This window comes from Podarcis liolepis (genome assembly GCF_965112155.1).
Source record: "Podarcis liolepis genome assembly, chromosome: 14".
Classification (NCBI taxonomy): Eukaryota; Metazoa; Chordata; class Lepidosauria; order Squamata; family Lacertidae; genus Podarcis; species Podarcis liolepis.
This window is the reverse complement of record NC_139569.1, coordinates 41703929-41717372: the sequence shown is the minus strand read 5'-3', so window position 1 is coordinate 41717372 and position 13444 is coordinate 41703929. Positions and strand designations below refer to the sequence as shown.

Here is a 13444-nt window from a genome sequence, read left to right as displayed (position 1 = left end):
TTTTAGGCGCCAGGCAAAAATGTTCCTTTTTAACCAGGCCTTTGGCTGACCTGATTGACATCCTATACCCTTTTAAAATGTGGCTCTTTTCTGGGGTGGTGGTATTGGGTTATTGTTTTTATTTTAATTTTATATATTGTGATCTTTTCTGAGGCCTCCAGGTATAGGGTGGTATAATACAGTGATACCTCAGGTTAAGTACTTAATTTGTTCTGGAGGTCCGTTCTTAACCTGAAACTGTTCTTAACCTGAAGCACCACTTTAGCTAATGGGGCCTCCTGCTGCCGCCACGCCACTGGAGCATGATTTCTGTTCTCATCCCGAAGCAAAGTTCTTAATCCGAAGCACCATTTCTGGGTTAGCGGAGTCTGTAACCTGAAGCATATGTAACCTGAAGCGTATGTAACCCGAAGTACCACTGTATTAATAATAATAATAATAATAATAATAATAATAATAATAATAGAAAGGATGGGTGCATTTTTGTTTCGGGAAACTACATATGCTTGTCTTTAAATGCAAGCTGACCTGATTTTGTCCCTCACCCCTACACTCCAGGCAACTGCCTGCATTGCTGATACCTTTGAGCTCATTGTCCTCGTTCCAAATGGAAAAAAAAATTGTTCTTTCCCTCTTCTTATATTCTGCCCCCCATCCCATATGCATGTCAAACTTTCAGAAACACTTTGGTGTCCACACATTTAATCCTAACTTTAAAAATGATAGCCTTACCTTGCTTTAAAATATCATTCATATCTCGAAACGAAAATCGTTTAATAGTAGGAGGACTAAAGTGGTGGGGTGGGGGGGGGCGGGTTTGAAGAAAAAGGCTTTTTTCAAGATGACCAGAGAGAAATGAGGAAGAGTGGTATAATTAGGCTGTGGTCATGTTCTGGGGAAAATTGGGCTTCCTTGGGTAATATAAATCTCTTTTTTATTATTAATTCATTGTGTATGATTAGAATCAGGTCACGCAAAAGGGCACAGTGTCCTGATCTCTGTCTAAAATGAAGTTCTGGGCTGCACAGAAGAATAAAATAACGTATTTGACTGGGCTGGAGATAACAGAAAGTGCAATACTGCTAATTAGCAGACATGGCAAAGTTGCTTTCTGCCATTTTTAAAGAGTGGGTTCCAAATTTAGCATTCTGCTTTAAGATTTTGAAAATGCCAGATCATTCTATGGTAGTCCTAAGTGAAAGTACCAAGAATTCTAATCCATTAATAAAAAATATGTTGGGAGCCAACCAGAACTTCGTTGGCTGGGTTTTTAAACCTGAAAATAGGAAGTAGGGGAAATTGTATGTCACTTTCAATTATACTTTCCTTTACTTCCTATTCTAAGGTTAAAAAACCCAGCCAACTGTGCACCTCCCTGTCAGTCCAATTCAGTGCCATTGCCTCCCCAACCTGATACATCTGCAGCACTCTCCTTTTTCCCCCTTTTTAAATATGGGTTTGTTGTTGTTTAGTCGTTTAGTCATGTCCGACTCTTTGTGACCCCATGGACCAGAGCACGCCAGGCCCTCCTGTCTTCCACTGCCTTCCGCAGTCTGGTCAAACTCATGCTGGTAGCTTCGAGAACACTGTCCAACCATCTCACCCTCTGTCGTCCCCTTCTCCTTGTGCCCTCCATCTTTCCCAACATCAGGGTCTTTTCCAGGGAGTCTTCTCTTCTCATGAGGTGGCCAAAGTATTGGAGCCTCAGCTTCATGATCTGTCCTTCCAGTGAGCATTCAGGGCTGATTTTCCCTGAATCAGTCATGTGGCTTATTCCACCCAATTAAGGATCACAAAGTGAATGTAATGATATCATGACTTCATGTAGACAGACAGGGTTGCATCAGGAAGAGAAACTGAAATTGAGAATTATTTAAATAGATAAGTGTTGTGGTTGTTTGAAGAGCTCCCAAAATATCACTCAAAAAATGGGTTGGGGTTTTTTGGCACTGCTGGGGAAAAAATAAAGTATTTTGTAGGGATGCGTGGATCAGTCCATTTCCAGACAGTGTCAATTTGACGTGAATCATAAGTCAGTTCTGTTTTTGAATTAATGGCCCCATCGCATGCCATTTTAAACAGTCATGACTTCCCTCAAAGAATCCTGGGAACTGTGGTTTGTTAAAGGTGGCTGGAGCTGTTGGGAGACCCCTTACAGCAGGCACCCCCAAACTCAGCCCTCCAGATGTTTTGGGACTACAACTCCCATCATCCCTGACCACTGGTCCTGTTAGCTAGGATGATGGGAGTTGTAGTCTCAAAACATCTGGAGGGCTGAGTTTGAGGATGCCTGCCTTACAACCTTCACAGAACTGCAGTTGTTCTGTAAGAAGAGAGATGGACTGCCAAACCGCTCTCTGAACAGTATATCTTTGTGAGGAGAATACAGCATCCTAACATTTCGCCCACCACCCTTAACAAACTATGGTTCTCATGGTTCTTTTAGAGAAGCCACACCTGTCCAAGTGGTATCAAAGAGCTTTCAATGTATGGTGCTGTTCTTTACACATTCTGTTAGAATTTTGGGGCTGAAATTTATACCACAGTATCCAGAACAGTAGGGATGCGGGCGGTGCTGTGGTCTAAACCACGGAGCCTAGGGCTTGCTGATCAGAAGGTCAGTGATTCGAATCCCCACAATGGGGTGAGCTCCCGTTGCTCGGTCCCTGCTCCTGCCAACCTAGCAGTTCGAAAGCACGTCAAAGTGCAAGTAGATAAATAGGTACCACTCTGGCAGGAAGGTAAACGGTGTTTCCGTGCGCTGCTCTGGTTTGCCAGAAGCGGCTTGGTCATGCTGGCCACATGACCCGGAAGCTGTACACCGGCTCCCTCGGCCAATAAAGTGAGATGAGCACCGCAACCCCAGAGTCGGCCACGACTGGACCTAATGGTCAGGGGCCCCTTTACCTATCCAGAACAGTATGAAACCCAAAGGATTGTTGCATTCCAATCCATGCATTAGTCCAGGAGATGATAATTTGGATGGTTTTCCTTACAAAATGAAGGCCACATTTTCCATCCCTAGAGGTGTCTAATTTCTAGAGATATCATTTCCAAAGTGTATGAAATCACCAGCGTCTGTGTCATTGACTTGAATGGAGTCTGCATAGCACCAAGGGGATTATAACTATAACCTTAATAGTAGGGATGGGGAGGGGAAGGGAAGAAATTTGATTCAGTTCTCATTTAAAGGTGAACCCACTTAATATGAGCTTCCTGGAACAGGATTGGAATCAAACGCAGACATCCTTAGAAAACTGTGCTTCTCACAATCGTGCAGTGCAGCTCTCTAGCCAAGTAATATGTCACAAAAAAATGCTCGTGCTGGAGTAAAGTGTGGATAAAAATGCATCTGTTGGGGAAAACAACATGTAAAGGAGTGTTTTATTAGGGGAAATCTCTCTGCAAAAATGTGTATATTAGGCAAGATCACAAAGCAAATACGTATACAAGGCGAAATTTGCACTAAAACACTGGTGGATGTTTAAGAGGATTTTAAAAATGGCATAAAGGTAAAGGTAAAGGGACCCCGGACCATTAGGTCCAGTCGTGGCCAACTCTGGGGTTGCGGCGCTCATATCGCTTTACAGGCCGAGGGAGCCGGCGTACAGCTTCCGGGTCATGTGGCCAGCATGACTAAGCCTCTTCTGGCGAACCAGAGCAGCACATGGAAATGCCGTTTACCTTCCCGCCGGAGCGGTACCTATTTGTCTACTTGCACTTTGAGGTGTTTTCGAACTGCTAGGTTGGCAGGAGCAGGGACCGAGCAACGGTCACGGGGATTCAAACAAGCCCTAGGCTCTGTGGTTTAACCCACAGTGCCACCCACATCCCAAAAATGGCATACTGGTGTGGAAATGTGGAGAACTGGATAAATTGAGAGGCATCTGAAATCAACAGATTTACCTATCTCTAAGTGATGGGAGCTTAATTCTTCAGTGGCATGAAATCATCACGGCACAAAGATGAATGTGAAATATTACCGCGGGCAAGAAAGGCAGCTTCTCAACAGTGCTCGGTTATCCTCCACCCCAGTTGTGTTTGATTCTTGCCTGAAGTGAACATGCCAAGTGTTGCTATTAAGTAATTTGTGCCCCCAGAGGTAACCCTCCCCATCAACACACACGGAGGGCTTGGGTTTTAAGCAAAGTTAATCTCCAAACTCGGAAAACAGAAACACCTGCAGTTCTACTTGACTTAAACCCACCGCTGAGCAGACTTCAACCTATTCTGTAATGATTGCCCCTCTTCTAAGTTATTATAGTTAAGGCGCAAAATCTGCCTCACAATGCTATCTCTATTCATATATAAGCCTTGTAGTACAGATTGGAGCGGGGCGGGGGGGAGCAGATAATTAAGATGGTGAGAGCTATACATTTTGCCAGCAGCTGCATTAAAATGGAGCCGTTTGAAGTTGGCTTTCAGCAATTACATCAGAGTACTTGTTTGAGAACTTTTAAGAAATAAAGCAGAATTCTCTAAGCCACCATTGTAGTCCCCACCCCCAGTAAGTATTATTTATCATGTCTAATGACAGATTGATTTAAATTAGCTCTGGCTGGGAAAGCAGACTTCCTTTGACAAGGGATAATTCAAGATGCATGGGGAAAATGGTGCCACTTATTCATTTTCCCCCTTTGTTCCACAAAATACCATGATTAAGATAAAGTGGGTGAGATATATATTATGGCGGCATTTAGAAGCTTAAACACAAACCTGATCTCTGTGTGCGCGTAATGGAATCGCGGCTTCCTTCAAAGTGCAGCTGGGATCTCAGGGGTCGGATGCTTTTGCATAGGTCTTGGGGATGGCTGAGTCCTGCCACAAGGCTTCCAGGTAAACAGGAGCCTCTGAGGACAAGGTACATACCCCCCATACCATCTCTGTGGGTCAGCAGGTGGCACTGTGGTCTAAACCACTGAGCCTCTTGGGCTTGCCGATCGGAAGGTTGGCAGTTCTAATCCCCGTGACGGGGTGAGCTCCCATTGTTCGGTCCCAGCTCCTGCCAACCTAGAAGTTGGAAAGCATACCAGTGCAAGTAAATAAATAGGTATTGCTGTGGAGGGTAGGTAAATGGCTGGGGAAGCTCAGCCAGCTGGGCAGGGTATAATTAATAAATTATTATTATTATTGTTGTTGTTATTTCCCTCCTCAAAGAATTCTGGGTACTGTAGCTTGTTTAAGAGTTGCTGGGATTTGTAACTCTGTGAACTCTGTGAACTCCCATGCTCAGGATTTTTTTAAGGAAAAGAATGCTTCTGTTGTACTTTAAAGGTATAGTGTCTACCCAGCCTTAGTGTTTCTCGTTTTTCCAGTCTGGGTCCATTAAATGCAATGGGTCTACTTTGAGTAGAAGTTACTTGGCTATAGCCTTTCCCTCTTCAGCCCTTTTTCAGAAAGACCTCTGCTTCCTCCATCTCCCAATATATGGAAGAAAGCTTTGCACGGGGCAGGTGACATTAATTGCAATATGAGCCGAGGAACACTCATCCATCATGACTACTTTACTTAAAGCCAAGTAAATGGGCCTATTTTCTTCTGTCAGATGTTGAAGGGAACGAGGTGTCCCACAGAGCTGGAATGCTGAAAGTTACACTACAACTGAGGATAATTTGGGAAAGTGGCGAAATTACCTGGCAACTATATCTGAGATAATGTGATTCCTGATCCATTTCAAAGCACTTTGGATACACCCCAGGAAAGTAGGTGGGGGTGGAGAGGCTCCACACAGATGTTTGATACACTAGACAACCACTAGCTCTGCTTCCTGTGTTGCAACTAAAGTAACCATCAATGCCTTTGAAGGCACACCTGTGCTGAAGTAAGCAATTGCATTAGGAGGGAGGGAGGGAGAGAGATTGGGATCCAGGAATAGCATCCTTCACGCAGCAGGTTGAAAGCTCCCCAAAGGCCAGCTCTCATTTACTTTAGTGGAACTGAGTTTGTTTCTGTGTTCTTCAAGAAGGTGTTTGTTGAACTTAACTCATAAACAAGACCATCTCATTTGGAAAATGTACTTTATATTGTTTCCACTTGACGTAAATGTTTACTTTTACAAGGCAGTCCCATACGTGTCTGCGTAGAAGGAAATCTCATTGAATTCAAATGAGCATTTTCTCAGGCAAATGGGAATAATAATAATAATAATAATAATAATAATAATAATAATAATAATAAATAATAATGGCTTCCCAATGGAGCCCATAGTGGCAAACAACCCAAATAATAGATTTTTTTAAAAAACAACAACAACACGAAACTATTCTGCAAACAACAGACTTAATAGCTGCAAAAAAAGTAGAGTCTTACAAATTTCACACAGAAGCACATTATTGTTTGTTTCAACTCGCGTGTGGAGATAACTCAGAGGCCACGAAAGAAGGAAGGATAACAGCAGGAAGATTTAAAGACGGAACTATTGGAAACTCAAGGCAGTAGAAACATAAGATGATTAGAACCCCACTGAACTTGAGGTATGGGAAGCCCCAGCAAAAATTTATAATTTGGCAGAATATTTGGACTATATGATATGTATTTGTATAATTTGGAATACTTAATGTGATTTGATTGGATTGTTATAATGGAAATTTAATAAAAAATATTTATAAAAAAACCCAAAAATGAAACTTTTAAACAAACCACATATTATCCTCACATCCATTAATTTCAAAGTTCACTGCTGTCAAGCTGCCAAATGCTTGGATGAATGGGAATGCTTTAAAATTTCACCTGAACATTGATAATGAAGGGAAGAGATGCAGCACAGTAGACAGGGTGTTCCGTAAGTGGAGGACCATTATGAAGAAGACCCTGCTATGGGTCAGCATCAGCCAGGCGACACGCAGTGGCACCAGCAGCATGGTTCCCACTGGCAATCGTAAGCCCCAGGATGCTTGAGACTTGGAAATGTGATTTTTAGGGCTTTCTATGCGAGCCGGTGGGACGCGGGTAGTGCTGTGGGTTAAACCGCAGAGCCTAGGACTTGCCGATCAGAAGGTCGGTGGTTCGAATCCCCGCAACGGGGTGAGCTCCCGTTGCTCGGTCCCTGCTCCTGCCAACCTAGCAGTTCGAAAACACAAAGTGCAAGTAGATAAATAGGTGTTTCCGTGTGCTGCTCTGCTTCGGCAGAAGCGGCTTAGTCATGCTGGCCACATGACCCAGAAGCTGTACACTGGCTCCTTTGGCCAATAAAGCGAGATGAGCGCCGCAACCCCAGAGTCGGTCACGACTGGACCTAATGGTCAAGGGTCCTTTACCTTTTTATGCTAGCCAGTGCAGCACTTTCAAGACCAGTGATGCATGATCCCGTCAGAATGTCATGGAAGTCTACTCCATGCTGATCCAGAGCAGATTCCAATGTATAGTTAGCAGAGTAAAAACTTAAACACATTGCAGGATTCCCACCTCCCAAATAGACCAGAGGCAATTATATTTCATCCAGCAGAGCTTTACTGCTGCTGAAGGCAAATGAGCATAACGGTCTCAAATCCGATGTATTCAGGATTGGCACTGTCCATAAGAAATCCAGTTGCAGCAAACTTAAGTTAAACTTACAATAACTTATAATATGACTAAACCTTAACACTATACAGTGGTAATTTGGGTTACAAACGCTTCGGGTTACAGACTCTGCTAACCCGGAAGTGGTACCTCAGGTTGAGAAATTTGCCCCAGGATTAGAACGGAAATTGCATGCTGGCAGCAGCGGGAGGCCCCATTAGCGAAAGCGCACCTCATGTTAAGAACGATTTTGGGTTAAGAACGGACCTCAGGAACGAATTAAGTTTGTAACCCAAGGTACCACTGTATACAGAACACCACACCAGAAGGAAATGAGATATAAAGAGAAAGTGAAACCTAGGCTCCTTCTGGCCTTATTATTATAGTCAGCATGACTTGACAGAAGAGATAACAGAACCAGTTTCACCCAGCTGCTCTGAAGGAATAATCCACACATCATGGACCTTCTGCTTGTTTCTTTCCCACAGAGAAGCTTCCAGAACCTCCTTGAATTAATTAGAATAGGAAAGATCTCTGCACACCACACCAATGCTTTCTGCACCAAAAATGCAAACTGACCCAGAATTACCCACTCCCCAACCTGGCAACCATATTCTGCCCTGGCTGAGCTTCCAGGCCATCCTTATTGGCTGGCCTAAGGAAAAGTGGGATATTCCAGGATCAAATAAAAAAACAGGACTGCTTTTGTAAATGTGGGATTTTCCCTGGAAAATAGGAACATTTGGAGCATCTGAGCAGTGGCGTAGCGTGGGGGGTGCAGGGGGGGCCAACCGCACCAGGCACAACATCTGGGGGTTAGGGTTAGGGGGCGCAAATCCACGGGTTAGGGGGCGCAAATCCACGGGTTAGGGGGCGCAAATTACTTGCCTTGCCCCAGGTGCTGACAACCCACGCTACGCCACTGCATCTGAGAGAGTCCAAGGGGCCGGAGATAGAGGTGGAGGGGGGCACATTTGCCCCCTGGGCCTGAGTTTGCTAATCCCTAAAGGTAAAGGGTAAAGGGACCCCTGACCATTAGGTCCAGTCGTGACCGACTCTGGGGTTGCGGCGCTCATCTTGCTTTATTGGCTGAGGGAGCTGGCGTACAGCTTCCGGGTCATGTGACCAGCATGACTAAGCCGCTTCTGGTGAACCAGAGCAGCACACGGAAATGCTGTTTACCTTCCCACTGGAGTGGTACCTATTTATCTACTTGCAGTTTGATGTGCTTTCGAACTGCTAGGTTGGCAGGAGCAGGGACCGAGCAACGGGAGCTCACCCCGTCATGGGGATTCGAACCGCCAACCTTCTGATCGGCAAGTCCTAGGCTCTGTGCTTTAACCCACAGCACCACCCGCGTTCCTTAATTCCTAATCCCTACTTTCATGGTAAATACCAGCACTTTGAATTGGCCCCAGAAACGGATGGGAAGCTAGCAATTCTATAATTTAAGGATCATATTGTAGGAGAAATGTAAGATAACACAAGTATGCTAACACTTCTCTGCGTAGCTTCCGCTCAATGAGAGTCACAAGCAATCCCATCTGAGCAGGGAGGAAAGTGAGATGTCTTTTGTGTTATTTGCCTAGAAGTGTGTGGTTCCCCCCCCCCTCCACCTCACTATGGGTAGCAGCTGTGACAATGTGAACATCTGGGACGAGCGCAGTAGCTGTGAGACACGCTTAAGTGTCGCAGACCCACCCTCCAGCGAGGCCGGTTCTTTTCATTTCTGCCACAGAGAAGCGTCAAAAACAGCTCAAATGAACCTCGGGTTTCAATTTGGCATGAAATGTATAGCTCTGAATAGGAGCGACAGATAATTTCCTCCTTGGGTTCTGCCACTTAGCATTATTTTTTCACAGTTTCAAATTAATATTTGTGAAGGGAAAATAGGGATGCCTCAGAAGAAGAAGAAGGCGAAAAATAGGATGGCACGATTTCTCTCTTTCACCTTGCAGGACTTAACTTTCCGAACTGATTATTCTGCAGAGTTAAAGAGAGAGAGAGAGAAGGAAGAAAAAGTTATGTTGATTAGTTAACTCATTGCCATCCTTCAGCAGAGAATGTATCACACCTGCGCAATCCAAGTTGGTCAGATGAGCTCTGCTTTAATCAACCTTTGTAGGACCAGCTCTAGATTTGAATGGACTCTTCCTGCATTGGTGCGCTTGCCTGGCACTGGGACCAAAGGAGAGCCATTTATGTTTCCCACAATGCCTTGAGAGAGAATGTTAGGCAAGGAAATGCACATGGTGGCTTAGAGCTTGAGAAGCTAGGGAAGGTGTGAGTGCTTGGAATCGGGCATTTGCCCGAGGTTGCCAGGTGTTGGTGCCAAACCTGATTTCAGTAGTCTATGTGCTGTAGTGTGATGCAATGGATAGAGAGTTGACTTGGGTCATATGAAGAGCGTGCATTTAAAGCACTCTTGTGCCACTTGAACACACATGGCTTCACCCAGGGAATCCTGGGAACTGCAGTTTATTAAGGATGCTGGGAATCATAATTCCTAACAGCTCTCAGCATCCACAACAAACTCCAGTTCCCAGGATTCTTTGGAGGAAGCCATGACTGTTAGAGTGGCACAAGAGCTCTTTGGGTGTATGGTATGGATGTAGAAGACTGGGATAGCGCAGTTGGTAGAGCATGAGATTCTTAAATCTCAGGGTTGTGGGTTTAAGCCCCACGTTGGGCAAAAGATTCCTGCTTTGCAGGGAGTTGAACTCGATGACCCTCGTGGTCCCTTCCAACTCTTCAATTCTGTGATTCTGTGATTCCATGACCCTTGTCCTGAGAGGCTTCCGATCTCAGAAATCAGAAAGAAGAGACAACTGAGAAATAAGGAAAGGAAATAGAAGGAAGGAGTAAACAGGGAAAGAACGTGTGATTGTTTCAGTTACACGTTCAGAGGCTGAGCTACCATAGGTCACGTGGATCAGCAGGGCAGAGGTAGACAAAAGGCTGCATTACTACTACTCAGTAGTAATGTACATGTTTTGTAGTGCATTGAATAACAGCACACACACACATATCTAAGACTGGTTCACCTGGAGCCTTCTTTGCTATCATTATGGCAATAAAGACATTTTTGTCCGGAGCAGGGGGGGGGGGCATGCCTTTTAAACAACTGTAGGTAGCCTTTCACGTGGCCTATTCAGTGATGGCCCCCTGTTTTAATTACATATATTATTTATATGCTACTTACTGACCACTTCAAACTTTCTAAGTTGTTTACAAAACATAAAACCAATTGCGTTTGTGAAACGCTCTTCCAAAAGAGTCTGTCCTGGGGCTTATCTTAGTGGGTTTCCACTTGCACAATGGAACTTGCCCCACTTCCGCACCCCTCACCGTCCCCACATCGGCTCTGAAGGCTTGGGGAAAACCCTAGAATGGATTTAGGAGGCCCAAGAGGGGGAAGAGAGGGGGAAAGTTCCACTGCACAAAGAGAAATCGTTGGGTTGACAGAACGAGTTAGTTGGACACCACCCAACGTTTTCCCCCCTCCTTTGGTACCAGGCAAAACTTTTTATTTTCCCTGCCCTATAATTTTTTATTTTATTTTAATCAGTGTATTCTTATCTCAGTTGCTAAATTTTAAACCCCTTCTGGACATTCTGCTTGGATGTAAAATCCACACTAGAACAGAGAATGGGAGAAAAAATGCTAAATTCCTTCCAACCCGTGGTGGTTGAAGGTTTTGAAATGTGAAACCACGCTTACCTGTAGGGACACCCAGTGTGGTTTAGAACCAAAATCATGTAGGGTTCTAAATGATGCAGGAATCCCCATAGTTCTACTCTGGAGAAACTTCTAACCCAATGGGTTCCAGGGCTGCTACCCCTGGGGGTACTCAGAGGTAAGCCAGTGGGGGGCACTGGAGGTATAAATGACTATCAGACTTTGAAAAGCTGGTCTCACTGGATTAAGTTCATTGATTTTGTTGAATTAATTAAACTAAATAGTTTTGATTGGGTTTTTAATACATGCGCAATTAATTGTCACTGTGTTGAATTTTATTGCATTATTATCTTCCTCATTGGGTCATGCAAACAGGTATTCTGAATGATTTTTGTAGGGTAGGGTAGGGAACTCTGGAGTTAAATTTGTGGAACCAAGGGAGCACAGCCACAAAAGGTTTGGGAACGACGGCTCCTAACGGCTAAGTCCACCAACCTTCTGTTTACAGTGGCATTTTGATGTTAAGGGAGGCAAAACAGTTGTTTGATCATTGATGTTGTTTTTAGCAGGAGCAATAGATCCTCAAATCTTCTCCCTATGGTTTACATATTGTGTGTGTTGGCAATAGACCAGTGATATATATATATATATATATATATATATATATATATATATATAATATCTTAATTGCCCTTTGAAATAAGAAAAATAAAAAAATGAGCAATTGCATTTGACATCCGTACAGCTGGCAAAGATACACAAGAGTCGGAAAAAGAGGTGCTAAAAATGTAATATAGCATATTGCTTCCCTTGGCTGCACCACGAGAATAGTCCTGAAAGAATATGTTTGCTTATTTTGTTTACATCCTAGGGGAATCTCAAGCACAGTAAGGGTTGCCTAGAAAAATTAGATTATTTTAAAGCCAGGAACACAGACAAACTGTAGGCTGTAATATGTATACACACACACACACGCACAAAATATAACCCGTACGTGGATGCATGCACACACACAAATACTATTTCAAAATATATGTAATATGCATGACTATATGTAATTCAATAGATATAGATACATAATACATAAATTCATTTTGCTTAGCAAAATTCCAGCGAGCAAATGAGATACAATGCTGCCTCATTCAGTAGGAGTATGAGCTGCAGAAATCAATTTCTTTTAATATGATTTTGTCAAACGAGTGGAGGGCAGGGGGGAGGCTGGTTCAATAACAAATGAGCAGTTCTGTTTTTTCAGGAGGGAGAGGTTTAAAGGATTAGGATCAATTTATGGAACTTGATTCAGCAAGAAAAACGCTTCAGTTCTGCAACTTAATTGTAGTGGCTGGCTATAGCTGAGCTGCTGCCTATATAGACCCTGAAGACAGCACTTTATGTTTGAGAAACTGTGTTGCTGTTTTTCAGACCTGCAAGGAATGGTACTCTTAAAAATACCATGGGTGAGTTTGCCCTCTTGTGCATGTGTGTCTATTACTACTTTGTTTTGTAAAACAATGACTTGGACTGCGTTCAGGGGAATCTGGCTGAGTAATGGAACTATGCACCAACGAGATTTGGCTCAAATCCCACCTCAGCACTCTGAAAAAGAACAAGATTCAGTCTGACGCACCTAGGAGGTTGCACAGTTTGTCCAATTGTCTGTATCACAATTCAGGGGAAACACAAATGAAAGCTTTGTGTCTCTATATGCTATTGGAGGTAAACTGCTATACAGTGGTACCTCAGGTTAAGTACTTAATTCGTTCCGGAGGTCCGTTCTTAACCTAAAACTGTTCTTAACCTGAAGCACCACTTTAGCTAATGGGTCCTCCTCCTGCCGCCGCGCTGCAGGAGCACAATTTCTGTTCTCATCCTGAAGCAAAGTTCTTAACCTGAAGCACTATTTCTGGGTTAGCGGAGTCTGTAACCTGAAGCGTCTGGAACCTGAAGCGTATGTAACCTGAGGTACCACTGTAACTTCTTTCCTTTTGACAAAAGTACATTAAATTTTCAGGCATAGCTATCCTGTCCGAAGTGAATAAAGTGTCCCAAATTTCAGACATGAGGGAGTTTACTGGCCACCTTCAAAGTTTACTACCCCACAAAAAAAGAAGCATCTGCAACTCTGTTTTAGCAGCAAAAGATGAAATTTACAAGCATAATAGCTGCTTTTGAGGAGATGAATCCTGCCAAATTTCAGAGAGATAACTGCAGCCATTTTTCTGCAAGGGCAGCCGTTATAGTTCTGGGATGCTTAAAACGGAATTGT

General features: G+C 43.7%; 1 protein-coding gene across 3 annotated transcripts in view; it reads left to right on the top strand.

The window, feature by feature from the left end:
• Nucleotides 1-13444, top strand: part of SEMA6D (semaphorin 6D) — a 441595-nt gene that overhangs the window by 171004 nt on the left and 257147 nt on the right. Inside the window, exon 1 of one of the 3 annotated variants that reach the window (XM_083475638.1) lies at nt 4751-4756. The exons of the other annotated variants lie outside the window; for them this stretch is intronic. The gene's annotated coding sequence lies outside the window, so the exon portion shown is untranslated. Of the gene's footprint in view, nt 1-4750; nt 4757-13444 lie in introns of those variants that run through there. 3 annotated transcript variants of the gene reach the window in all.